This window comes from Mastomys coucha, unplaced genomic scaffold (genome assembly GCF_008632895.1).
Source record: "Mastomys coucha isolate ucsf_1 unplaced genomic scaffold, UCSF_Mcou_1 pScaffold15, whole genome shotgun sequence".
Taxonomy (NCBI): Eukaryota; Metazoa; Chordata; class Mammalia; order Rodentia; family Muridae; genus Mastomys; species Mastomys coucha.
Window position 1 is genome coordinate 142,336,870 of NW_022196897.1, and position 13,643 is coordinate 142,350,512.

General features: G+C 50.5%; 1 protein-coding gene and 1 non-coding gene across 12 annotated transcripts in view; one reads left to right on the forward strand and one right to left on the reverse strand.

The window, feature by feature from the left end:
• Positions 1–13,643, forward strand: part of Epb41l1 (erythrocyte membrane protein band 4.1 like 1) — a 124,176-nt gene that overhangs the window by 14,742 nt on the left and 95,791 nt on the right. For 9 of the 11 annotated variants that reach the window (XM_031372502.1, XM_031372489.1, XM_031372492.1 and 6 more), the window contains exon 2: positions 4,613–4,661. The exons of the other annotated variants lie outside the window; for them this stretch is intronic. The gene's annotated coding sequence lies outside the window, so the exon portion shown is untranslated. The remainder of the gene's footprint in view (positions 1–4,612; positions 4,662–13,643) is intronic. 11 annotated transcript variants of the gene reach the window in all.
• LOC116092615 lies at positions 3,326–3,432 on the reverse strand. Its single transcript, XR_004119361.1, has one exon. It is a non-coding gene; the product is annotated as a U6 spliceosomal RNA (small nuclear RNA).

Consider the following 13,643-nt stretch of genomic DNA (forward strand, 5'->3'; position numbering starts at 1 on the left):
CATGCTGAGGGAGGAACCTGGAGACAGGAGCTGATGCTGAGGCAGGAGCTCATGCTGAGGGAGGAGCTCATGTTGAGGCTGTGGAGGAGGGCTGCTTACTGGCTTGCTCCTTTTGGCTTGATCAGCCTGCTTTCTTTTTTTGTTTGTTTGTTTATTTTTGTTTTGTTTTTCGAGACAGGGTTTTTCTGTACAGCTCTGGCTGTCCAGGAACTTACTCTATAGACCAGGCTGGCCTCGAACTCAGAAATCTGCTTGCCTCTGCCTCCCAAGTGCTGGGATTAAAGGCGTGCACCGCCAAGCCTGGCTCAGCCTACTTTCTTATAGAACCCAGGATGAGTTATAGAGCCCAGGATGGCCCCACCCACAGTGGCCTGGACCCTCCCTCCCAAATCACTAATTAAGGAATTGCCCTACAGGCTTGCCTGCAACCTGCTCTTAGAGAGGCATTGTCTTTGTTGAGGTTCCCTCCTTCCAGAGAACTCTAGCTTGTGTCCAGTTGGCATAAAACTAGACAGCACTTCTATCTATCCTCCTGCCTCAGGCTCCCCAGTAGCTGTGATGGCAAGCACCTGTCTCTGAGCCCTCCCTATTTCCCTCCTCTCCTCCCAAGTCCCTCCCATTCACTGTCCCTCTCCTCTCCCTCTCCCTTTCCCTCAGAGAAGGGGAGGCCTCCCATGGATATCAGCCGGCCTTGGCATTTCAAGGTGAAGTAAGACTAGGCACCTCTCCTCCTACTGAGGCTAGATGAGGCAGTCCAGTTAGAGGAAAGAGATCCAAAGGCAGGCAACAGAGTCAGAGCCTCTGCTCCTCCTGTCAGGAGAGCCACACGAAGGCAAAGCTGCCTATCCGTTACATATGTGTAGGAGGCCTATAGACAGTGTTGCTATAGCCAGTGCTGAGTTGGAGACATTCCAATAACAACCCAAGGCACTAGTTTGAGGAGGTTTGGGGAGACAGAGCAGACCTGATGTGCCGTACCTCACCCCCGCAACCCTGGAGGAATGCCTTTCTGAAGGATATCACCCGCACAATCCCATAGCCTCCAGGGTAACAGTGCTTCTCATTTTGGCCATGCCACCTGCGCTGTGTGACATTGGGTACTTCACTCTATCGAAGTGTAAGCAGTCATCTGCCAGTGAGAGTGATGGCACCGGAGAAATGATCTTAGGAATAATGTCCCGTAGCTGGTTGGCACACGTGAGATTCAGATCGGCGGTGGCTGCCGTTGCCGCTGACTGTGAGAATATCACTGCCACCACCACACCCATGGCTTGGATTTGCTTGTACCATTTATCTAGCTGAGGAATGGACCAGAGAGAAGCCATGGAAGCTGGGATGGGGAGCTGGGGATGTTTTGTGTGAGATCTCAATATATGGCTTACCTTTGGGGGGCCTCTTTGGATCTCCCTTTATGGCAGTGATCAGGCAAAGATCACCACCCCCCCCCCTTTTGCAGATGAGGAAGTTGAGGCCCTCCCAAGGAAAATTTCCTAGCTTCATAGACAAGGGCACAAGTCAGGACTTCCTGTCCTTCTTGTCACGATGTCGGGACCAGTGTTAGGAGGGTCTCTTTCCTCGAGGTTATTATAGGAGACAGGAGCAGATAAGGAATGGTATTATTAGTCTCCTGTAACAGAAGAGGCCTATCTTGGTTTTCTTTCTATTGTGCTGATAAAAACCATGACCAAAAGCACACTGGGGAGGAAAGGGTCTACTTGGCTCATACAACCCAGGTCATAGTCCATCCCTGAGTGAATCACGGCATAAACTTCAAGACAGGAACCGAAGTAGAAACCATGGAGGGGTGCCGCTTACTGGTTTGCTCAGTCTGTTTTTATTTATTTATTTATTTATTTATTTATTTATTTGTTTGTTTTTGGTTTTTTGAGACAGGGTTTCTTTGTATAGCCCTGGTTGTCCTGGAACTCACTCTGTAGACCAGGCTGGCCTCGAACTCAGAAATCCGCCTGCCTCTGCCTCCCAAGCGCTGGGATTAAAGCCGTGCGCCCCTACCGCCCGGCTCAGTCTGCTTTCTTATACAACCCAGGACCACCTGTCCAGGGGTGGCATACCCACAGTGGGCTAGGTCCTCCCCACATCAATCATTAATCAAGAAAGTGCCCCACAGACTTTGCCTACAGGCCAGTCTGGTGGAGACAGTTCCTTAACTGGCATTCCTTCTTCCAAGATGGCCCTAGCTTGTATCAAGTCGACAAAAAGCCAACCAGCACAGTGGCTTTTTATGTTTATTGTTAGTGTGTATGTATATGTGCATGTCTGTGTGCTTGCACATATTTAGAGGCTAGGGGATCGTCTATAGTGGTGTTCCTCAGATAGTGCCCCACCCCTCTGTCTCCCTTCACACCCCACAACCAGAGTCTATTAGCCTTGGCTGTCCTGGACCATGCTTTGCAGAATGGGCTGGTCTTGAACTTGCAGTGCTCCTCCTGCTTCTGCTTCTGGAATGTTGTGGCTCCAGGCTTGCATCCCCTCTATGGGCTCTGAGAGAGACCTGACTCTGTCTGAGGTAGCTGTGTCCATTCTGGAGCTGGGGATACAGGGGAGGCAGGAAGCAGGGAAGGGAGGGTGGAGATGTGAGAAGACCAGGTTGGGATCAAAGCAAGATGGTGGCCAGTTGGTGCTTCTGTTTATTTAGATCCAGCCCTCTGCTCAACCCGGGCCTTTTCTCTTGTCTAATCCCCAGGGAGGGTAGGTAAGAAAGAGGCTTTTGTTCTGCCAGCGACTTCTGTTTTCCTCCGTAAGGTAGTTAGTTACACATGCGGGTGCTTTGGGGGACATGTTCCTGGGGGTGCTCTAGGGCGCATGCGGCACACACAGTCACAGCTGCCTGATGTCATCCCTTCCTATTCCAAGCCCTGCCCAGAGCTTTTCTGTCACCATCTACTTTCTGGATAGCACAGGGGACCACAGGCTTTCTCACCAAGAAGGTCTGCTCAAACCCCTCTCCTGAAGTTCATTTTCCCTGAGACCTTAGGCAGGTCATTTGGAATTTTATAGCCTCACTTCCTTTATCCAAAAAGCAGCAATAAAATACCGTACAGACAACCTAGGAGTTAAGAACTTGGGTCTAGGGCTGGAGAGATGGCTCAGAGGTTAAGAGAACTGGTTGCTCTTTTAGAGGACCTGGGTTCAATTCCCAGCACCCACATGGCAGCTCACAGCTCTCTGTAACTCTAGGATCTGACCCGCCCCTTCAGGCATACACACAGGCAAAACACCAGTGCACATTTTTTTTTTTATATAGAACAAACACCTTTATTACACTATGAGTGAGGCTTATTTGCCTTTCCGGGCTTTGATCTTCAAAAATATGGAACGCTTCACGAATTTGTGTGTCATCCTTGCGCAGGGGCCATGCTAATCTTCTCTGTATCGTTCCAATTTTAGTATATGTGCTGCCGAAGCGAGCACACCAGTGCACATTTAATAAATAAATAAAATATTAAAAAAAATAACCTGGGTCCAAGCTCTGTATTGTGGGGCACACCTTTAGTCTTAATATTGGGGAGGCAGAGGCAGGTGGATCTTTGTGAGTTTAAGGCCAGCCTGGTCTACACAGTGAGTGTTAGGTTAGCCAGGGCTACAGGGTGAGACCCTGTCTCAGAAAGAGGAAGCAGAGGAAGAGGAGTTCGCTCTCTGGACCTCAGGATTTTCATGTGTTCTGGAAGCTGTTTTATAAATGTGGGCTCTCTAATCTAGAGAAGGCAGGCGACGCAGTGTCAGCTTCCAGAACCAACAGAGGATTAGAGGAGATGATCCTATTGAGATGTCCATCTGTCAGAGAGGATGGGATTCTAGATTAGGAAGGGAAGTGAGTTGCCTAGACACACACAGAGCTCCAGAGTCCACATTCATAAACCACTGTATGTTTCCCTCCTGTTTGCCGGCTCGCTACGTTCCTTATGGCGTGGAATCAGGAGACTTCCACGGGCTTCTGAGTGCGTGAGCCGAGGACACATCTTTCCTTCCAGCTACACTGCCCATTGTGTGCCAGGCCGAACTGGCGGTGGAGCTCAAAGGAAAGAGGCTGAAAACCTGGTGAAGGAGTTGCACCAAAACAGAGTTCCAATGCTAGAAAGGCCCCCAGAGATGCCCAAGCCCAGCCACCTTTATGTCACAGATGGGGAGACTGAGGCAGAATAGTCAGGCGGAGATAGTGATGGATGAGCTTTTCCTAGGTGCTGGAAACCTAGGACTGATGTGAAGAAAAGCCCCGAGGAGTGGGGCCTCTGCTGCCCTATTCTCTGTCTTTACCCAGTGCACTGAAGGGAAGCCCTGAAGATCTGGGCCTCACTGCCCCTCCTCTGCCTCCACCCAGTGCCCTGGGAAGCCTGTTTCTCTTCCCCTTTGCTTCCTGTGTGGCTGCTCCTGCCTAGGCTCCTTCTCCCTCATTCATTCTTGACTTCTTGGCAGTCTCTTCTCCAGCCTGTGTGTTCCCAGCGCCTTCTGAATGAACGCTCCTTCTCACCTTAGCCTCCATAGCCCTGCAGACTCCCTACCTGGCCTCTGGCTCTCTTTTTGTTCTCTGTGACTTCCCAGGTTCCTTGGACTGTCCTGTGCTGAAGGGGCTAACCTTCTCTTCTCATTCCAGGTGCCTGGCTGAGAACATCCTCCCCAGGGAGCCAGTGTGCCAAGGAGGGGTGAGTGCACTGCAGGATCTCCCCTGCTTCAGCTGAGGTTGGGCCTGCAGGTTCTAGATTGTTCTGTCACTGCTGGGCAGCACCGGAGTTTGTCTAGGCCTCAGGGTTGCGCTAAGGCTGACAAAGGGGACAGTGCTGAGGCTGACCCCGTGGAAGAGGAAGAGGCGAAGTGTTCTTTCACTGAGCACTCTGTTGATGTCTGCACTGCCTGCCTGTGCTGCTTGCCCGCCAAGGATGGAGACAGCAGACTGCAAGCCGGATCTAGCTGCATCTGCAGGCTCTGGGCACTTGCTTTCTTTCACTCAGCTGCTCTTGGGTGTAGATTTGACTAGTCTTAAGGTGGTTCTGCTGAGCTTCATTACTGAGCACAATGAAGTCTCATGTCCTAGAATTGTATATCCATGGTCCAGGCAGGCAGTGGGGAACCCAGGGTCAGGATGAATGAGATTTGTTCAACTTTCTGGCAGGAAAATTATTTTTCTTTCTTCTTTTGCTTTTCTTTCATTTTTTTAACCTTTCTTTTTTACATTTTTTTTCTTTCCTTTTTAAAAGGTTTTTAAGAGAATTATTCATTGTAAATAAACCTCAAAAAAAATCTCAACAGACACGATAACTAAGTGGGTTGTAGCCCCTACTGAGGTTGGGGTAAGGCTAGAAACTGTGGTTGGCTAATTCTTCAGGCCAGGCAATACCACAGAGCTTTCTTTGGTTTTGGTTGTCACTTTGAAACCCTCTGGTTGAGTTAGGCACAGGGACACATGCCTCTAATCCTAGCAGTAATGATGCCAGGCCAATGTAGGTTACACAACCAGGCCCTGCTTTACAACAGGGAGATAAGACAAGATGAATAAACAAACAGAAAATGGAAAACAAAAATACTACTGGCTCACAGCAGGGTAAGGTTACAGAAAGGGCAAAAGCCAGTGACCAACATTGATTGGGAAATTGCAAAGTCACATGCAGATGTCACTATGGGGTTGTTAGATGGGCCTGCCAGGGCTGGAATGTTACTCTAGAATCTTCTGGTTTAGTTTTGGATAGATGTGAGGTACCTCTGTGTGTGTGTGTGTGTGTGTGTGTGTGTGTGTGTGTGTGTGTGTGTGTGAGCAGGAGCATGTGCATTCAGGGGCTATGGGGGAGGTGCTGGCGGTGATGTTGAGCCCGGCTGGTGCAGGTAGAATGAATGGCTAACAGAGCTGGCGTGTGTTAGCCCTGAGTAGTGGGGGAAGGGGTAAATTTAACTCCATGTAAGAGGAGCGATTTGATTCCTTCCTGCCAGCACTCAGGCCCCACGGAGATCTCTGGGCAGGAAGCACTGGGAACAAGGAATTCTCTGTCCACAGCCAGAGAACAGCCAGAACAGGGGGGGGAGGTTTAGGGGTCCCCGGGAGGGGGTCTGCCCAGCAGTTCCCTGACATTTGGGCAAGCTCCTGTGTGCATGGGGAGGTGGGGGCACAGTAAGGGGAGGTAGAGATCTCTGTTCAAGCATTTATTCCTCATGTTCAAGCCTTCCCAAGAGCAGGCTCAGAGGCAAGCAGCTCTGCAGGACTCAGGGTGGAGAAAGAAGAGACCATGGGTATTAGTCACCATCAGTTTACTGAGGGAGCCAGGGAATGTGAGAGGGATTGTTACAGGTAGCCTGCTGGGGAGGAGGCCACAGGCCCACAAGTTAAGTACACTGTATACTTACTTACAAGGAGGCTGTGACCCCATTACTTTCCTTTTCTGGGTCTCTGCTCCGCATTGCTTAGAATGTGGATGAGCACATTAGACCTGCTGAAGTTTTCCCCAGGTGGGAGAGGCTGGGCCCAAATGTGTAGGAGAGATTTCCACAATGGAGGTTGCAGGCCTGCTCTTGGTTGACCTGGGGCAGATCATAAAACAGAAGGATGAAGAATCAGGCTAACTCACCATAAATTCACGAAGGCTGACCTGTCCTCGGCTTAGTTGTCCCAACATGAAGAATGGACTGTTTTCCTTCTAGGGTCTGTCAAGCAAAAGACTCTCGATTGGTCTCATCCTTCCTTGTAAGACATTCTGAGTTGCCTTGCATAGGTCAGGCTCCTGCCCATGTGCCTACTAGAGGGGTGAGGCCACCACCAGACCAAGGTGATGGTGACTGCTGGACAGGCACCCCTGGAACACACTAGTTCTTATTGTAGAGTCCTGGTTATAGGAAAATGAACAGTTCATAGCCTTGCAGGGGGCAAAAAATGCCCCTCTTTATGTTGGGCATAGAAATGCCAACAGTGATAATAGCAGCTTAATGACTATTGCCCTCTGCGTGTAACCCTGGGTCAGCCACGCTTCTCTCCCAGCTTATTTCCTATAGCAAATGATGCAACAATGGCACATTCCCTACTGATCTGTTGGTGTAATTAAATGAGGGACCATGTCCAGCAGGAAGCCTTGAAGAAAGCAGGGGTTTTCTTAGTTATAGAGAGCAGCTTTCAGGCCCCACTGCTTGGCGTGCATTATCCTCACGACATTGCTTTGGTCACCACTATCATCAAACCCTTGTACGGAAGCAGGAACAGAGGCACAGCTAAGTCCACACACTGGGATTCGGGCCCATGGAGCCCGGCTTCCGAGCCCACCCTCTGATCGATCATCTTGCCAAGTAGCCACCATGCACCTGCTTGCATGCTGCCCATGGCACCGTTCATGACTTGCAGAGGCAACCCAGGCCCACATTGTTCTGTTCTGACTTTCTGCAGAGGCCCACGGTTTGTCACCACACAAGTCTGTCTATCCGGCAATTTCAGAAGTGAAGAAAAACCACCCATGAACCAACCTATCTAAAAGGTCTCCAGAGCCAAGCCATATCATTAAGCTTTTGCTCTCTTCAAGGTCCCATACCTTATCACGTATTATCTCACCAACTTACACCAGCCCGTCAGCAGAGGAGGTACTGTTAATGCCCCATTTGCCAGAAGTACGGTGCAGAGAGGGGAGAGGGGCTGACTCAAGGTCACAGGGTGGAGAAACCACAAAGCTGTTCAGTTCCTATCAGCTGGGTTTCAGAGCCTTTGCTACAACTGTCATCCCCGTGTCCTCCAGAGCGAGATGAAGGTGTGCAGCTGTCATGGTGTCACATTGTGCAAATTGCCATTGAGAGGGACAGGCAAAGCACAGTGGGAATTCAGAGGAGAGATCAGGGAAGTGGGGCGGGGGAGCAAGAAGGGGAGGGCTTGGATCCAGTTGAGTGGAGCTGGGGTCTGAATGATTCAGGAAGATTCTCTATAAGAAGGGGGCCACCTGAGCGGTAACAGGGAAGCGAGAAGCAGAGGTCATTAGGTTTCCCCAGGACTGGAGAGCTGCAGGCAGAAGTGGTGGCCAGCTGTGTTTTCAACCTCCACCAAAAGTGCTCCTTCCTCCCATTTTGTTTTTTTCAGTAGTGTGAAAGAGACACCCAGTTGTTTCCCCTCCCTCCAGATATGGGGAGGCTAGCCCCATCTGGATGGTGGATCCCCAGGACATGCTCACTAGAAGGCATTAGAATCAGCCTTCCTTTAGTCCTCCTTGTGGGGGATGGAGGGAAGGTACCCGCCTTGGGTCCACTGCCCAGGATTCTGAACTCTGAGAGCCAGGGTGGCTTCTGGCAGCCTTGCTGGAGAGAGGGCTCCCTAGCCTCACTCTGAGCTCCAGGCTGAAGCAGCTGCCTCTGATCCTTGAAGAGGCCTCTCCTCTGTTTGTTTATCCTACTGGATAATGCCCCTAGAGGCCTGGGCTTGGTCTCTAAAATGTCTCTAGGATCAAGGAGAACTGAGGGATGAGTTTGCTTTTTGAATGACCGTCACATTTGTCACACTTGCTGAGTGGGACTTAAAGCAAGGTAGGCCACCATTGCCCCATCTTAAAGAGGGGATCCTGAAGCTCAAAGGCAAACAATGACACATCTTTGTCACATGGAAGGTGGCTGTGTCATTGTCTTCTGAAGGAGGGAGGCACAGCAAGGCCACCTGCCCCTTTCTCTCCTGCCTTTGCTAGTTCATCATCCTCTTTACTCCAGCTGCCTTGACTGCTCCCCAGCCTTGCTCCTATGCAGTAGTACGTCACCCCTTGCCGTACTGCTTGCATGTCACCCGAGGGGATTGTTTGGGAAGGGCCCTGGGCTGGAGGAATGTTCCACAGGTAAGGCTCAGATAGCCAGCATTTCTTCTGCGACTTCATGTCTCTGAAGTCCTTGGTTTCTCCTGTGCTTCTCTGGCTCCCATGAGGACTAGAACACAAGTACCTGAGGCTTTCCACAAGGGGGTTTTCAGTCCTTCACCTCTCTCCCCCTCTCCCTCTTACCCCATTTCTCTGACTTTTCCTCCATGATCCTGAAGTATGAACAGGAAGGGAAATATTTTGTTTTGCTTTGGGACTGGGTTTCGTGGATAGGCTAGGCTGGCCTTGAAATCGTCATAAAATTCAGGATGACCTTGAACCTCTGGCCCTCCCCTGTATACCTTTTGAGTGCTGGAATTTCAGGCATGCACTGCCACCCCTGGTTTACGTAGTGTTGGGGATTGAACCCAGGCGATAACACACACTAACTGAGTCATATCCCCAGCCCAAATTGTCCCTTTTTGCGGGCAGCTTTATGGAGGCTCGGAGTAGGTGAGTGACTTCTCCAAGGACACACATCTAGGTGAGCAGCACTAGACTTCAAGGCATAGGATGAGGCTCTTTCTTCCCATTGCCTGATGCTGACAGCTCTGGGAGCTTCTGGGATGTTCTCTCATTCCTCCCAACTGCCAGTACTCCCTTCTAGATCCAGGTCAGTGTGTGTGGGAGCGCGCGTGCACTCGCACGTTCACATGTGTTTGTCATGCTTCAGTCCAGAGTCACCCAGACTTCCTGAGATCTGCAGCATAAAGCCTCCTGTACTTTCAGGTTCTGCAGCCCCAGCTCTAACCCTCTGCTTGACCCACCTTAGCTGACATCACAAGACTGGGCTTCCTTCTGACAAGCTGAACCACAGTGACCATTTGATGGTGGTGGGGGCCTTCCTTCTGTGAGATTCTAGAAGTACAGGTTCCAGCCTGCTAACCAAGGAGTAGATGGGAATCATGAGGCCAGGATCAGTTCAGTCACTGCCATCCTGTAACTAGAGCGGCACAGCTGGGAATAGGCTAGGCTTGGCCTGATGGGAATGGGCTTTTTTTCTCCAAGGAAGCCCAAGACTCTCTAGGTGGAAGAGAGTATACTCTCCAAGATGGTAGATGTTGGATGTTGGCTGTGTGCTCCACGTTGGTCCCAGAGAAATTCTCCTATAAAGCTTTAGGATTTTCCAGAAAAGTGGTACCCACTATGAACCAAAACCAGAGGTCTGGGCTTCTGAGAGCGCTAGAGACTCTTGCTAAGCATAACTGGGGTCCTGGGATTACTGGGGATGGTTGTGCAACTCTGTAGATACACTCAAAGCCTTTAAGTTACATACTTTAAAGTGATAAGCTTTGTGGCAGGCAAATGACCTCTCTCTCATAAAAAGGAGTAACTGGGGTGTGGGAGAGATGGCTCAATTCTCTAGAGCACTGCTGCTCTTGTGTAGGATTCTGGTTAGAACCCTGTACCCACATGGTGGCTCACAACCATCTGTAGTTCCAGTTCCAGAGGATCAGTACCTTCCTCTGGCCTTTGAGGGCACCAGGCATGCCCACAGTGCACATACAAACATGCAAGCAAAACACTCATGCACACAAAATAAGCATAAGTCTTTTAAAAAAAAAGAATAGTGTGGATTAGGGCATACCCTGCATGTTAGGGCTCCATGCATTTGTTGAATAAATGCATTAATGAGCATCACATCTTTCAAGCACATCTGTTTATTCCTCACAACAGCTTTGGGAGAAGGTAGGGCAAGAAAAATAGTCCCCATTTAACAGGTAAAGAAACGGAGGCCAGGGGAGATGAAATGGCTCATCTGGAGCAATGGAATTTGCGTTTTATAGAATTGGCATAGGTTTCCCCCACACACCGTTCAGCCTTTGCCCCAGGAAGGCTTGACTGAATACTGTCTCTACCATTTGCACTGCCACTGGGGATGTGCTATTTAACACGAACAACCGAACAACCGTCTCTTTCTTCCAGTAGTCTGGAGGCTCTGACAAACAATTGAGATAATGCGCTTGGTACTGGGAGGTGCATGCAGGGACTGTGGGAACCCAGACCTGGGGAGAGCAAGGTAACTACTGCCCAGGAGGAAGACAGCTAACTGGGCCTGGACAGATAGAAAGCACAGCTGTGTGGCAGGCCTGGTGGCCAGTGGACTGGCCCCATCCACCCAGTTATGTCCTCTTCAGCAGTTACTATTGCAGGAGTCCGTGAGGTCACCATATTAGCACAGGGACATGCGCTAGAGAGAGTTACTTTAATGAAATGATGTTCTCCTTCCTGAGCAGTGGACTATGGACCTTGTGCTCCGTCCAGACTCAGGCCTGCATGGAGACCTCATTTTGCTACTGTGAGTCTCTGTGAGATGCTTTTTCCCTCTAGGCCTTGATTGGACCATCTGTGAAATGGCGTCAATGACAGTCCTTACTTCAGTGAGAACATAGACAACTGTAAAAAATAACTTCTATTTGCCTGATGTAAGTGCCGTCTCTGAAGCTTTCGGCCTCAGTCTGTTAACCTTGGCCTAGTCCTGGAAGCTTCCAGATTCTGAACAGTCTTACCTAGGCCTAGTATACCTCTAAGACTTACTGCTGAATAAACTCACCCTTTCTAGCTCTTTGTGGACTCTGGCTGGCTGGTTCAACGCAGCTGTTCTGGCTCACACTCCTCTCCAAACTGATCGACTCAGTCTGGCTTCTCTTGGTTTCTGACTGAATTGCTCTGCTTGGGTAACTCTGGCAATCTGTGTGTTCTAATCTTCTGGCTCCTTCTCATCCTCTGGCTTGTTCTATCTTCACCTATGTCTAGCTTGTTCTCTCACTGCAACCTGTCTCTGTCCAACTGTCCCGGTAAAGCTGCCTCCTCCTCCCTCTCCCCCCCAACCCCCGAATTGCTCCTTCTTATGTTGGCTTTCTTTGCTCAATACAGTGCCTGGCACATAGTAGGTGATTCATAATACTGAGTAGTTAGAACCATGATGGTGATTGATATTTAGATATTGAGATCTGGTGGGGCTGCAGAGGCCAGTGATGGTTGTGCTATTGTTGGTAATTTCATAGATGTTTCGCACTCGGCAGTCACAGATCATGTGTCTATCCATCATAGTACATGCCCTTCTGAAGAGTCAATGAGGGCAAGGGGAGGCGGCAGCATCTCCGTTGTACAAAGGGTCAGGCTAGTAGCTCCTCATGCTTTCAGCTCCGGTCTCCCTGCCTTGAAATCTCCTGTCAAGGGCCTTTGGGACCTGCTTGCGGGAGCTCCACAGGGCTGGGTGGTTTTCATCCTGTGAATGTTGGAGAGTAAGTGAGTACTGCATAACAGAAGCACACACAGGCCGGAGTCCATGTGTTCAGTATGGTTGTGGCAACCGGCTTTCTTGGATCTTGAGAGCTCTGAGCCCACAGTATCTCTGTTTGTTCCATAGCCAGGCGGCTTTCAACACCTAGATTCAAATTTCCTTTTTCTTATCTATTTCCTGCTTTCCCTCCAAATCCCATGGTTGCGCCTAGGGAAGGACCCTGTCTCCGGTTACTCCTTCGCTGAGCTTTGAGTCTCAGGTTTTTTCTTAGGTTTTTACTTCACGCGAGCGTCCTGTAGGCTGGAGTGCAGGAAGGGAGCAACCGAGTAAACACGTGCTGTATTTATGTCCCCAGGAGTCAAGTGCTGGCTTCTTAGCTCTGGGTGCTGGCTTTAAGGTGGGGCTTTTGGGGGTGAGGTCTCCTCCCCTGTGAATGGCATGCCTGGAGAGCCTGCTTGTCCTTCTGTCATGTGGGGACATGCTGGAAGGTGCCAGGAAGTGCCAGGGAGTAGAGTCCTTGGCAGACGCGACATCTGCTGCCACCTTGATCTCAGACATCCTAGCCTTTGGAAGCGTGAGGCACAAAGCCAGCTGTTGATGGCATTTTCGTACAGCAGTAACCTGCAGGGCCTGGGTGGTGAAATGAATAGAGCTTTCTACCAGTCTCTGGAATTTCTGGGGATGGCGAGGAAGGGGTCTCTCGGCTCCTTGGTGTGAAGAGTGATTTTTGAATTTGGAAAAATACCCCTCCTGTGAAAGTTGGGGTGTTTTGGGAAGTCAGTCTTACGCTGTGGTCCTTAGACTAGTGTCCTTAGACTTAGTCCATGCTTGTCTCTGGTCTTCCTTCACTTCTGTGAGACACACATGCTCGCAGGAGCCCAGCCTTTTAATAAAGCCTTTCTTGCCTAGCAGGGGCTTCTTGGTCCCACAGGATCTGAGGGTGGAACTTGCCATTTTACCTCCTTCCCTGCCTTCTGTCTTATTTCTCAGACCTACCTCTGGTTTCTTGCATAGTGACACAGCTAGACAGAAGGCTGACTGTCCCCAGCATGAGGGGAGGGACATGGAGGGCGGGGCCCTGGTTAATCCTGATACACAGCATTCCAGTGATAGAAAGCTCATCGAGGAGGTGAGCACCAACCTGACCCCAGGCAGTGAAGAGATCTCTGGGCTGGGCTGGCCGGTCGGGAGGAGCCTCTCTGTCTTTCCGGTCCCAGACTCCTGCACATCTGCTGCCTTGCCTGCTGCTGCAGCTCTGGGCTCTGCCATTTGGCCCTGACAGACACCAGAACTGGTTTGGCTGGTTTCACCACACCCGTGAGCGATGGGAGGTTGTGGCTGGGGCAGGCCAGGCCACAGGGAGCGAAGCTGCCCTGCCCTTGACCCCCGTCCAAATCCCAACCTCCCCTCAGCTACCTTCTCCACCTAGGCTGGGCACTTCCTCAGCCCGTCACTGTGGGTAAGTCTAGTCTTTTCTTGGACGTGAGTCTCTTCGTCAGCATGGCTTTGGCCTCCATGATCTCCAGTCATACCCTGCTTATTCTAACTGAAGCTTTGCCATGTCTCTCTGTGAAATGTTGATG